The 13,004-nt window shown below is 44.6% G+C and overlaps 1 non-coding gene across 1 annotated transcript; it reads left to right on the top strand.

Annotated features, from left to right (window-relative positions):
* The first annotated feature begins 881 nt into the window (after positions 1 to 881).
* LOC129545850 (U6 spliceosomal RNA) lies at positions 882 to 984 on the top strand. Its single transcript, XR_008683779.1, has one exon. It is a non-coding gene; the product is annotated as a U6 spliceosomal RNA (small nuclear RNA).
* Positions 985 to 13,004: the final 12,020 nt, after the last annotated feature.

Below are 13,004 nucleotides of genomic sequence, written 5' to 3'. Positions count from 1 at the left end.
ACCACAAAGCTGACCCTCCTACAAGACTGTGAATTCCCTGAGGACAATGTCTATGTCTTAGTCATTTTTGCGTTGACCATAAACCTAAACACTTACTACCAGGGTTGGAGGGGCGCGCTGTGCCCCTGTCCACAGTGCTGAAGTTGCACAGACTGGGTATTCCTCGTGATGCTTCCTTTCCAGCCCATTCACGCTGCCCTCTGTAGAGATGCCCTCTGGAGTTGCTCTGACGTCAGCCCTCATCTGATCGCCCAGATACATTAGCTGAATACGGCAGGTAGTAAAAGGGGTCCTATCACATGAACTCACTGCTGAAAAACACACCCTGTACATGCATGCATTCATTTTTGTAGAGCATATATTGTAGTGGTGGCATTCGGTCGCTCAGTTGTGACCCGGTGGACTGCAGCATGTCAGGTTTCCCCGTCCTTCACTATCTCCCCAAGTTTGCTCAAATTCATGTCCATCGAATCAGTGATGCCATCCAACCATCTCATCCTCTGCCATCCCCTTCTCCTCCTGCCTTTAATCTTTCCTGGCATTAGGGTCCTTTCCAATGAGTCAGTTCTTTGTATCAGGTCGCCAAAGTATTGAAGCTTCAGTTTCAGCATCAGTCCTTCCAATGAATATTCAGGACTTATTTACTTTAGGATTGACTGGTTTGATCTCCTTGCAGCTGTCAAGGGACTTCTCAGTATGTAGAAGGATATATACCAAACTGTTAATTGTCTTTATCACCTTACAGTGGGACTGGTCACTACAAGGGGATTGTTCTTTTTTGACTTATACTCTTTCATATTTTTGTTTGTTTTAACAATAACCCATACTTTATTTCTGTCAAATACATCTGAAAATAATGTTTAACCAAAAAACACGGTTAGGTGCTTGCTTCAGCACATATACTAAGATTAGAACTATGCAGAGAAGAGTAACATGGCTCCAGCACAAGTTATCATGAAAATTCATGAAGTATTCCATATTTTTCAGACTTACAGTTATGGAAAATGAAATTATGGTTATCAAAGGGAAACATGGAGAGGGATAAATCAGGAGCATGGGATGAACATACACATGCTACCACATGTAAGATAGATAACCGACAAGAACCTACTGTATAGCACAAGGAGATCTATCAATATTCTGTGATAACCTGTATGAGAAAGAATGTGGAAAAAGAATGTGCGTGCTAAGTCACTTCAGTCGTGTCCGACTCTTGGTGACCCCATGGACTGTAGCCCACCAGTCTCCTCTGTCCATGGGATTCTCCAGGCAAGGATACTGCAGTGGGTTGCCATGCCCTCCTCCAGGGGATCTTCCTGACCCAGGGATCAAACCCTCCTTTCCCATATCTCCTGCATCGGCAGGCAGATTCTTCACCAGGGAGCCACCCAAGACACCCCTAGCTGATGTGTTCTGCCAGGCATCTGCAAACCCAATAGATGGTTGCTTCATGGCACTGAGTTTGGGGGGTACTTTGTGTCACTGTCATAGCAACTGGAGCAGCTGGTAAGAGAGGGAGTCAGTCTGACCTTGGGAGTCCCACGCCTTCTCCCCTCTCCCTCCCCTGTCACTATCTGGCGACCCGCCCGCGTTATCAGCAGCCAGCAGCCTCCTCTCTCCCAGCCTGGGGACCTCTGGCTAATCTCAAGAGCAGTCCATTTTATTTGGAAAATAAAAACTAGGATTCAAAGACAATTGTTCACTGAATGCGTGAAAGCCTCTCTCGGTAACAGCTGTGGTTCTTTCCATAAAGGAGAGCCCCTAGCCCCCAGCCCATGCAAGAAAACCGCAGAGACAAACGTAAAGTAATGAGTCCGTCTGTTCACTCCTGCCACCCAGGCTTTTGCTCAGATCACAAAAGCTCTTCCTCCTTCGCTTTTTCTTTCTTTCTTTTTTATTTTTTTAATAAAGTCTCCAAGAATCTGAGGGCCACGCATTGTCTTTTCTGTGCCTACCTGCTTCCCTCCAAAACAGGGAGGCTTATGCTTTCCACATCATTTAGCATTAGAAAAAAAAAGATGTACTTAACTCCTTCTAGGCAGGTCTAGCAGCATATCTATGAGCCTTCAGGCTGGAGAGCCAAATTTGGCTGAATATATTTCTGTGTTTTCTTCCTTCTGGGCATGGGGATCAATTAAAACTCACTACAAGGCTTTCCTGGTGGCTCAGAGGTTAAAGCGTAGTATGCCTGCAGTGTGGGAGACCTGGGTTCAACCCCTGGGTCAGGAAGATCCCCTGGAGGAGGTCATGGCAACCCACTCCAGTATCCTTGCCTGGAGAATCCCATGGACAGAGGAGACTGTCGGGCTACAATCCACAGGGTCGCAAAGAATTGGACACAACTGAGTGACTTCGCTTTCACTTTCACAAGGGGACAAATGAAGAAACTCAAAAGCAAAAACCCAACAATCTCAACCTAAGTTGTTAAAAAATAAATAATCATTAAAATAATAATATTATATAATAATAGTGGGCTTTCCTGGTGGCTCCTATGGTAAAGAAGCTGCTTGCAATGCAGGAGACATGGGTTTGATCCCTGGGTTTGGAAGATCCCTCCCTGGAGAAAGGAATGGCAACTCACTCCAGTATTATTGCTGGGAGAATCCCATGGACAGAGGAGCCTTGTGGGCTACAGTCCGTGGGTGGCAAAGAGTCAGACACGACTAAGTGACTTTAACTGCTACTAAGAAAAAGAAGAAGAAATTCATTCCCTTCCATCATGGGGAATTTCAGGCATGGTTTGACTTTGGATGAGGCTGGATCCAGAGACTCAGGTAATAATATCATCCAGACTCAGAACCTCTGCCATCCTTTGTTTTGCCTTATCTGTGGCCACTTCAGTTTACGGCTTGTCTTGGGATTCCATGGCAACTTCACATGCCCAGTATTGCTGAACCAAATGCAGAGGGAGACAGAGTTTCTCTGCCCAAAAGCTGGAAAAGAAGTCAAGGAAGGTTGGAGCCTTGTTTTCTCTGGCTGGCCCTTCTGGGGTCATGCGCTCTGCCATGAACCAATCACCATGACCCGAGGATGGACCTGTCAGTTCCCCTTGAGTCAAAGGCTGTGAATTTGCCCGTGCAGGAGTTTGGGGACCACAGAGACCGTTACCACAGGGAAAAGAGAGGATTTGGATGGCCAGGACATAAACGGCCACCGTAGGGCAGAGTTAGAGTGTGCTGAGAAAGCAGCGTGAAATATCCACAGCGCTATCAACATTCTCAAGGCATTCACAGGAGGTAATACAGAAATGGCCATTATACACCTTTGAGAAGATGCTGAAAACAAGGTCCTACTATATAGCACAGGGAACTATATCCAAGCCTCTGGGATAAACCATATGGAAAAGTATATATATATATATGTTGAAAGTGTGCCAAGTCACTTCAGTCGTGTCTGACTGTTTGCGACCCTGTGGACTGTAGCCCATCAGGCTTCTCTATTCATGGGATTCTCCAGGCAAGAAACTGGAGTGGGTTGCCATTCCCTCCTCCAGGGGATTTTCCCAACCCAGGGATCCAACCTATATCTCTTCTACCTCCTGCACTGGGAGGCGGGTCCTTTACCAGTAGCGCCACCTGGGAAGCCCACATATATATCAAAAAAGAATGTATATATGTTTATAACTGAGTCACTTCGCTGTACAGCAGAAATTAGCACAACATTGTAAGTCAACTATATTTTGATCAAAAAAAAGGAAAGAAAGGACTTTCCTCGTGGCTCAGTGGATAAGAGTCCACCTGCCAAGGCAGGGGACGTGGATTCGAACCCTGGTCCAGGAAGACTCCACATGCCTCGGAACAACTAAGCCCATATGCCACAACCACTGAGTCCTTTCCCTGGAGCCCTTCAACTGCAACTACTGGAGCCTGAGCGCCCTAGAGCCCGTGCTCTGCAACAAGAGAAGTCACCGCAATGAGAAGCCCATGCACCGCAACTAGAGAGTAGCCCCCGCTCGCCACAACTAGAAAAAGCCCTCTCGCAGAAGGAAAACCCAGCGCAGCCATAAATAAATAAATAATTTTTTTCCCAAAGTCCTGTTTCATCCTCTTGCCCACACTTGGAAACAGATAATGTTATTATCTCACTTTCCAGATAAGAAAATAGAACTGAGTGGTCAAGTAAGGAACCCCAGGTCACACAGTTAATAAAAGGCAGATCAGGGCCTTCAAGCCCATCTCTCTCTGAGGTCGAGGCTTTTTTTTCTCTTTTAAACATTAGACTAAAGGAGTGTTTTAGGTAAGTCAGGTATGGATGGGGTTGCAGCTGCTGTCCCATTCAAGAAAACCTCAGAGCAGGAATGTCTTCAAGGTCTCACCGCTGCCAGAATTTAGAGCTTGCCAAAGGTGTGTGGTGGGCTTCCCAGGTGGCGCTAGTGGTAAAGGACCTGCCCACCAATACAGGAGACACAAAAGACACGGGTTCGATCCTTGAGTCCAGAAGATCCCCTGGAGGAGGAAATGGCAACCCACTCCAGTATTCTTGCCTGAAGAATCCCATGGACAGGGGAGCCTGGCAGAATACAGTCCATAGGATCACAAAGAGTCGGACAAGGCTGAAGCAACTTAGCACGCACGCACAGCTGTATGGGGACTGCTGGTCTGGGCCCACGCCTGTGACTTCACCTGGGTCAGACAGTCCCGGCCAGGAAGGCAGAGGCAGGATGAGAATGGAGGTCCAAACTGTGTGGAGCCCCTGGCCTCCTCCCCTCAAAGAGCTCAGGGAGGCCAAGAACTGGAGGTGTGAGCAAGTCAGCACAGAGCAAAGCGGAAACGGTGACTCAGCCCTGGTCAGGATTCCCGGCTCCTTGGCCTGAGGGATGAGTCATCACCTTGACGCCTTCAGTTTTCACACTTCTAACTCACCCCAGCCTTGCCTAGGACGCCGACAAAGGAAAGCTCCAGGCCCCCGGACTGTGCCCCCAGACGACCTTGAGTTCAAATTCAGTCTTTGGTACTTACCAGTCAAGGGACTTTGAAAGGACTTCCCTGGTGGTCCAGTGGTTAAGAATCCATCTGCCAACGCAGGGGACACGGTTTCAATCCCTGGTCGGGGAACTAAGGTTCCACATTGTTGTTCAGTCACCAAGTCGTGTCACACTCTTCGCGACCCCATGGACTGCAGCACGCCGGGTTTCCCTGTCCCTCACCAACTCCCGGAGTTTGCTCAAGTTCATGTCCACACACCTTGGGGCAACTAAGTCTGAGAGCCACAACTACCGAAGCCCGGAAGCCCTAGGGCCCCTGCTCCACAAGAGAAGCCGGCACGCCGCAACTAGGGGAAGCCTGTGCTTAGACACGAGGGCCCAGGGCAGTCAAAAGAAAAGCAAAAGAAAACAAAATTCAGGCTCTGCTATTCGTCAGTTAAGGGGCGCTCGCTCAGTCGTGTCCGACTCTTTGCCACCCTATGGACTGTATTTCGCCAGGCTCCTCTGTCCATGGGATTCTCCAGACGCGAATACTGGAGTCGGTTGCCATTTCCTCCTCCAGGGGAGTCTCCTGACCCAGGGATCAAACTCTTTATCAGTTTAAGTGCATCCTTACGTTTTACACTCTAGACTCATCGAGTGCCCCATCCCAGCCCTGAGAACTGATTCCAGGAAGCGCTAAGAGGACAGAAAGTGAGGCGAGGGACGGAGAAGAATGAGTGCAGGGTGCGTTAGTGGGCAGGGTCCCATGCTGGACCATGGGGACTCTTTCCCTGGTGTTCCCCTGAGAGACTGTGGGGTGGGCAACCAAGCCCGTTTGCCACAACCACTGAGCCACCGGAGTGAGAAGCCTGCGCACTGCAATGAAGAGTGGCCCCTGGTCGCTGCAGCAAGAGAAAGCCTTCGTGCAGCAACTAACATCCAGAGCAGTCAAAAAATAAACACATAAATCTTAAAAAAGTGTGCCTCCTGCTGCTATCTGTGGCAGAACTCTATTAGCTTTCCTCATAGCACTTGACAGTTTTTGATTACTTTATTTGTTGCTCCACTGATCTATCATCTGTCTCGACCACTAGACTCTCAGCTGCATGAGGACAGGGGTTCCTCTTTCTTGTTCACTACTGCACTCTTCGTTCCTACTTCAGGGCTTGGCTCAGAATAGGAGCTTAATAAATATTAAGTACCCCTGGAGCATAGCTGAGTAATTAAATAAATGAACCCACCATACAAAACATACTGATGTCATATTTCTACAGTCCCAACGTATACAAATTACACTGTTTCCAAATATTAATTAACAAAGCCTTTGGAATTTCCCTGAGGGGTTGGCCGAGGGTGCTTCCAAGTGGATGATCCAAGACGCAAATAGAGTGAAATGATTTCTTCTGGGTCACTGATGACTCAATGTCTGGGAATAGAAACATACTCCAAAACCTTTGCTCTAATTAGTCAAAGTAATTATTAGGCACGATAATGAGGCCCGAGTGTCACCAGCCAGGCTGTTTTGTAACCTCTTGAATGTAAGACCTGCACTGATTTTGCTCTAACGAGAGGATCCATTGTGGTTTGCCACCCCCAAACTAGTTTTGCTTTTTCTGGGTGATCAAAATGTTTCTCTCAAAATACAGTCTTTTCAATAATAGATGCTTTGACTCACTCACTGTCACATTCTGGGGTCGTCCCTCAAATTATTTCCCTCTGATACCGTTTTTGTTTTTCTGGGTTTCTTTTTACTTTTGGTGTTGGGGTTTTGACATTTTTTTCTTATGAATTTTCAATAGTTTTAATGTATTTGTGGCTGCGCTGGATCTTCGTTGCTAAGGGCTTTCTCTAGTTGTGGGGTGAGAGCTCATTTTGGTGGCTTCTCTTGTTGCAGAGCAGGTGCTGTAGAGTGAGCCCTCAGCAGTTGTGGCTCTCGGGCTTAGTTGCCCCAAGGCATGTGGAATCTTCCCAGACTAGGGCTTGAACCTCTCTCCCCTGCAACGGAAGGCAGATTCTTAACTGCTGGATCACCAGGGAAGTCCTAAAAATTTTTTTTAAATTAAAATGTAGTTTATTTGTCATGTTTCGGGTGTACAGCAACGTGATTCAATTAAACACATATATTTTTTTCAGATTATTCTTCACTGTAAGTTATTACAAGATATTGAACATAGTGCCATTTTGGGAAGGTTCTTTTTAGAGGTCAGTTCTGATCTCCTTACAAACTCTTCTGGCTCATTTATTGATTTAATCAGTATTTATGGCGCCCCCTACCAGGAGCTTCCCAGGTGGCGCTAGTGGTAAAGGAACGGCCTGCCAATGTAGGAGACAAGAGACACAGGTTCCATCCCTGGCTGGGAAAGATCCCCTGGAGGAGGGCATAGCAACTCACTCCAATATTCTAGCCTGGAGAATCCCATGGACAGAGGAGTCTAGTGGGCTACAGTTCATGGGGTCGCAAAGAGTCGGACACGACCAAGACGCCTTAGCACTACCAGGAACAGGGCTCTGTGACCACATCTGGGATGATTGGGAAAGGAAACTCAGTTCCCACCCCAAAAGAAAAGCCTTCGTATTTCCGTCAGTGTGAGGAGGGACTGCAGCATTTAACTTATTCCTTTATCTTCCTTGTGACCTGTTCTCATCGCCAGAGGTCTTATTCTCTGTGAAGTACAGCCTTGGCATTGCTCAATTAACCCTCAAAACAGACTTCTGAGGAAAGTACTATCAGTGGGACTATTTTTTATCATCCCTATTTTACAGATGAGGAAACTGAGGCATAGGGCTTCAGTAACTGGTCCCAGATCACAGTTCTGGAGGGTAAGTGGCGGTTGCCAGATCTGAACCCAGGGAGCTGATATCAGAACCTGTGCTCTCAACGCACCACCAGACTCAGTGTACTAGAATTTTCGATTGTCCAGAAAAACTTTCAAGTTCTCTGACATTGCATGTTCTGCATATTCACTCAATAAACATTTGCCAGTGACTCTCTGTTGGCAAGGTCCGACGGAGGCGATGAGCAGGGTGTCGAGATGAACCGGGGCAAGTTCTTGCCCAAGAAGCAGGGTGGTCTGGGGGAAGGATCAGGATTTTGGAGCAAGATCCTGGACTCAAATCCCGGCTTGGTCAGCAATTAAGGTTGCCAGATTTAGCAAATAAAAATATAGGTCACCCAGTTAAATTTCAGATAAACAGTGAATAAATTTTTTAGTGTCACTATGTTACATGCCAGGTTTTGTTATATTTTATTTGGCAACTTTACGGGTGATTGCTGTGTGACCATGGGTACATGACTCAACCTCTCTGATCTCAGATTGCCTGTGTTCGAAATGAAAATACTGATCCCTATTTCACACAGTGGCTTGGAGGAGTAAAAGTACATGTTTATATAAAGTACGCAGAATACTTCAGCTTCTCATAACTGGTCCATTTTCACAGACAGCCCACTCCAAACTGCTCCACGCAGTAGCTGGGGTCAAAGGACTTTTAAAATCGTCTCAGGCCAAGGCCTATTGAAGACCCTTTGAGGTTCCCATGGTGCCTAGACTAAAGCCCACAGGCATCTGGATGTTTCTAAAGTCTGTAGATAGTGTTCAGAGCAAAGACCCTTCTCAGGAACCCACCCTAGAGATTAACCCCATCCATATTGTTTTTCTTGAAACTCATCTTCTCTTCCCAAAGTCTAGTGCCCAGGACAGTAAGCTCTCGACGTGAAGGAGGAGGGAAAATGCCTTGGATTTAGGGTATGAGATGCTGCAGTAATCCAGTGCAATCCCGCCAGATATATTTTGAATCCAAATGCCTCTCTCCAGCCTCTTCCCTCGTTTCCATAAAGGCGCCCCTAGTCTAAGCACCATCACCTCTTCCCTGAACAATCTAAATAAATTTCTTTATAAATTTTAATTTAATTAAAAAATTTTTTTTTGGCTGTGCCACACAGCATATGGGATCTTAGTTCCCAGACCAGGGATTGAACCCATGCCCTCTGCAGTGGAAGCTGCTGCTGCTGCTAAGTTGCTTCAGTCATGTCCGACTCCTAGCGACCCCATGGACTGCAGCCCACCAGGCTCCTCCATCCATGGGATTTTCCAGGCAAGAGTACTGGAGTGGGGTGCCATTGCCTCCTCCATGCAGTGGAAGCACCCAGTCTTAACTGCTGGACTGCCAGGGAAGTCTTTTCTCTTTTTCATTTTTAATTAATTGATTTTTTTGTCTTAAAATTTTTTACATTTTGGAGTACAGTTGATTAACAGTGTTGTGTTAGATTCAAGTGTTTCAATAAACTTCTTACTGGTCTCCCTACTTCCACACTAAAAAGTCACAAGAGCAAAATTTTTACTACAAAATGTTTTTTTAAATAGGCAAAAGTAGAGGAAAAAAAATGAACACAATTTCAACAACAATCGGCTCATCAGCTCATGACCAATCTAGTTTTATCCACTCCCCAGACCTCTGGGATTTTTAATTTCTCCTCCCCATGATTTTTTTTTTTTTAAATTTCAGCCTCAAGGAGAGGAAAATGTGAGTTTTCATTAGTTCCCTTGCAAATGGATTGCTTATTATGGCATCAACTTTATTCCAAAATTTCTTCAGGGATTTGCTTTTGAATCCAAAGTTTTGATACTCAACACCAAAGTTCAGAGATCTTTTTTTAAAAAAAGTCTCTCTTCTGCAAATCTTGCAAATCAAAATACTTGGCTTTCAAAATTATTGTCTCCACCATGAATTTCAAAAGCCTGCTTAGGAACTCATAAAAGCCAAGAATTTGGCTCTTTGGAGCTTTCTTTTTTAAAAAATTGGTTTGGGTCAAGCTTCTCCTCCGAGGAATGTATCCAGGATGATTCAGGACTCAGCCTCAATACTTGGTTTTGTGGAGAGTCACAGGATTGCTTTTAAAAAAGGAACAGACATAGCTTTGCTGTCTGTGCAGAAAATGTTACCCGGGGCTATTTTTATTGTCGTTAAAATAATGATTTCAGTGAATTTAAATGATTTCTCAGAATACTCACGGATGTGAGGCCCATTACCCTGTTTTTCCAAATAGTTAAGCTTTTCAAGTACCGTGTCTCCTACTAAAAACTTTCACAAGACCCTAAATTCCAAGCTTGGGGTGGTCATTTTCTTTTTAATACATCAATATCCTGGGTGTTTCTACAAGACAAGCTTGCTTCTCAGGACTGCACCAGTGCCCCCTCGAAAACCAGTGTTCCGGATATCGTCTAGTATCCCTTGTCTTTTGAAAATTCTGTTTAGCTTTGTGTCATCTGATTTCCTTGGTCATAAGCACTGGCATTAATATTGAAGTTAAGTCATATGTTTACACACACACACACACACACACAGAGTCAGAGTTTTCTTTTTAGGCAAATCTACCGAAGTCTCCCAATATTTTTCAAGCCCCAAACTGCCCAGAATCAGATCTTACCCTGAAAGGATAATTCAGGCCGGGACATGATACAGACAAACCAAAGGGGACGGAAGAAGGGTTAGTGGTGAAAACCACTGACTGGGAATAGAATCCTGGGTGTTTATCCTGAGCTCAGCCAACAGCTTCCCTGGTGACCTGATGTGTCAGTGCTAGGTTCAGTTACCAAGTGGGCAGTTTTCCTAAAGACAAAATCAGAATGCACTGAGTCCTTAAAGCCAGAGGCAAGAACACTTGTGTTTTCTTAAAGTGGACCAAATTATCACCATTGGGTATGCCTTGATCGTTTTTTTCTTAATAAATTTTTTTAAACTTCTTATTTTATATTGGGGTATAGCCCATTAATGATGTTGTATAGTTTCAGGTGAACAGTGAAGGGATTCAGCCATATATAGACATGTATCCATTCTCTCCTCTCATCTAGTCCGTCGCATAACACTGAGCAGAGTCTCACGTGCTTTGTTGGTTATGCATTTTAAACACAGCAGTGTGTACATGTCCATTCCCAAACTCCCCAACTTTTACTTTTGCAACTCTTAGATTTACAGCAAAGTTGCAAAGATAGTATAGATTCCCCATCTGCCCCCCACCCACTTCCCCCCATGGTTTTCCTGCATTATAAACATCTCACAATGTTCCCATATATACGTGACAATGAATAAACCAACAGTGACACATTTTTCGCTAGCGGCTGTACTGTGTTCAGATTTCCTTCAGTTCAGTTCAGTTCAGTCGCTCAGTCTTGTCTGACTCTTTGCGACCCCGTGAACCACAGCACGCCAGGCCTCCCTGTCCATCATCAACTCCCAGAGTTCACTCAAACTCATGTCCATCGAGTCGGTGATGCCATCCAGCCATCTCATTCTCTGTCGTCCCCTTCTCCTCCCACCCCCAATCCCTCCTAGCATCAGAATCTTTTCCAGTGAGTCAACTCGTCGCATGAGGTGGCCAAAGGATTGGAGTTTCAGGTTTAGCATCAGTTCTTACCAAATGCACTTTTCCGGGCCCAGAATCCCGTCCAGGACACCACATGACCACCTGGACTCACCATGACTCCCCGCACACCTCTTGGGTGTGACAGTTTCTCAGATTTCCTTGTTTTTTTTTTTTTCCAATAGAGTTGCAATTCACATACTACAATATCCATTCTTTCAAAGTGTACACTTCAGTTTTAACATATTCAAAAACTGTGCAGTCATCCCTACTAATTCCTGAATGTTTTCTTCACCTCTGGAAGAAACCACACACTCAGGGGACTTCCCTGATGGCCCAGTGGTTAAGACTCTGCATTTCCACCACAGAGGTTGCAGGTTAAATCCCTGGTCATGGAACTAAGATCCTACAAGCTGCACTGCATGGCCAAAATAATAATAATAATAATAACAATGAGTAAATGAGGCTGTATTGTGAAAAAAAATTGTGAAGAAAAAAAGGTACTATATTTAAAAAAGAAACCACACACCCACGTAGCACTCACTCCCCACAACCGCAACCCCCAGCTCCTAGCAACTGCTAATCTACTTTCTGTCTTTATGGTTTTGCCTGTTCCTGGAAGTTTTGTATAAATGGAATCATAAAACAGGTGGCCTTTTGTGTCTGACTTTTTTCACTAAGTGCAGTGTCTCCAAGGTTTAACCATGTTGTAGCAGGCCATCAGCCCTTTGTTCCTTCTTCATGACTGAATACTATTCCACTGAGTGGATATAGCTTATTTTGTTTATCCATTTATCAGTGATGGACATACTCACCTATGGCTACTATGACTTACCTTAATCATTTTAAGGAGTACTGCTTAGGTATTTTGTAGAATGTCCATGTGTTCCTCATGAGGATGCTACAGTTATGAGGAGGAAAATCATGAAGGAAAAGTACCTTCTCAAGGCCCACATTGAAGATATATGCTACCAGTAGGATTTTTCACTCATTAAAAACATTTTTTTTTTAAATTTTTTGTTGCCCAGCTCAGCCTGTGGGGTGGTAGTTTCCTGACCAGGAATCAAACCCATGTCCCCTGCAGTGGAATCCCAGAGTCTTAACCACTAGACTGCCAGGGAAGTCCCTATAATTTTTCACTCCTGATGTAAACCTGCTCATCTGGTGATGGTGACTGTCAGATTTCCACACTGTCAAGTGCTCTAATTTTAATAGACTGTTGCATTGATTTCCTCTTCATTCTGGCTGTGTGATTGTAATTCTAACATTAATTTTTGCTGCATAGATCTATTCAAAGAAAGGCTAGTTTTAATTTATTTGATTTAAATTCGTGCTTTAAAGACAGACGTTTTATTTTTCAGATTGAAGACATTGAATTACATTAAAACATTACACTGAAAAAATATAGATCACATTGAAGTGATTTGCAGCGATTTTCAAGCAAATATTTAATATCTAGTGTTGCAGGGGATGTAGAGAAGTAGACATTTCATAGGCTGTCCAGAGTAAAAGCAGAAATGTGGAAGAAATTTGGCACTTCATACCCGAAGAATTAAAACGTGCCTCCTGAATACATCAGTTCTATGTTTAGAAATTTACATGAAGAAAGTAAATATATATGCAAAGATTTGACCAGCATAAACAAAAAATAAACTAAACTCAACTCAGTATGGTATTATTTAGAGGAACCAAAAATTGAAAACAACCTAAGTGCCCCAGATAGGAAAGTGAAAGTCGCTC

This window comes from Moschus berezovskii, chromosome 27 (genome assembly GCF_049115385.1).
Source record: "Moschus berezovskii isolate FMDL1 chromosome 27, NW_MosBer_1.0, whole genome shotgun sequence".
NCBI lineage: Eukaryota > Metazoa > Chordata > Mammalia > Artiodactyla > Moschidae > Moschus > Moschus berezovskii.
The sequence above is the reverse complement of the archived record's forward strand: the minus strand, read 5'-3'. Positions and strand labels throughout refer to the sequence as shown.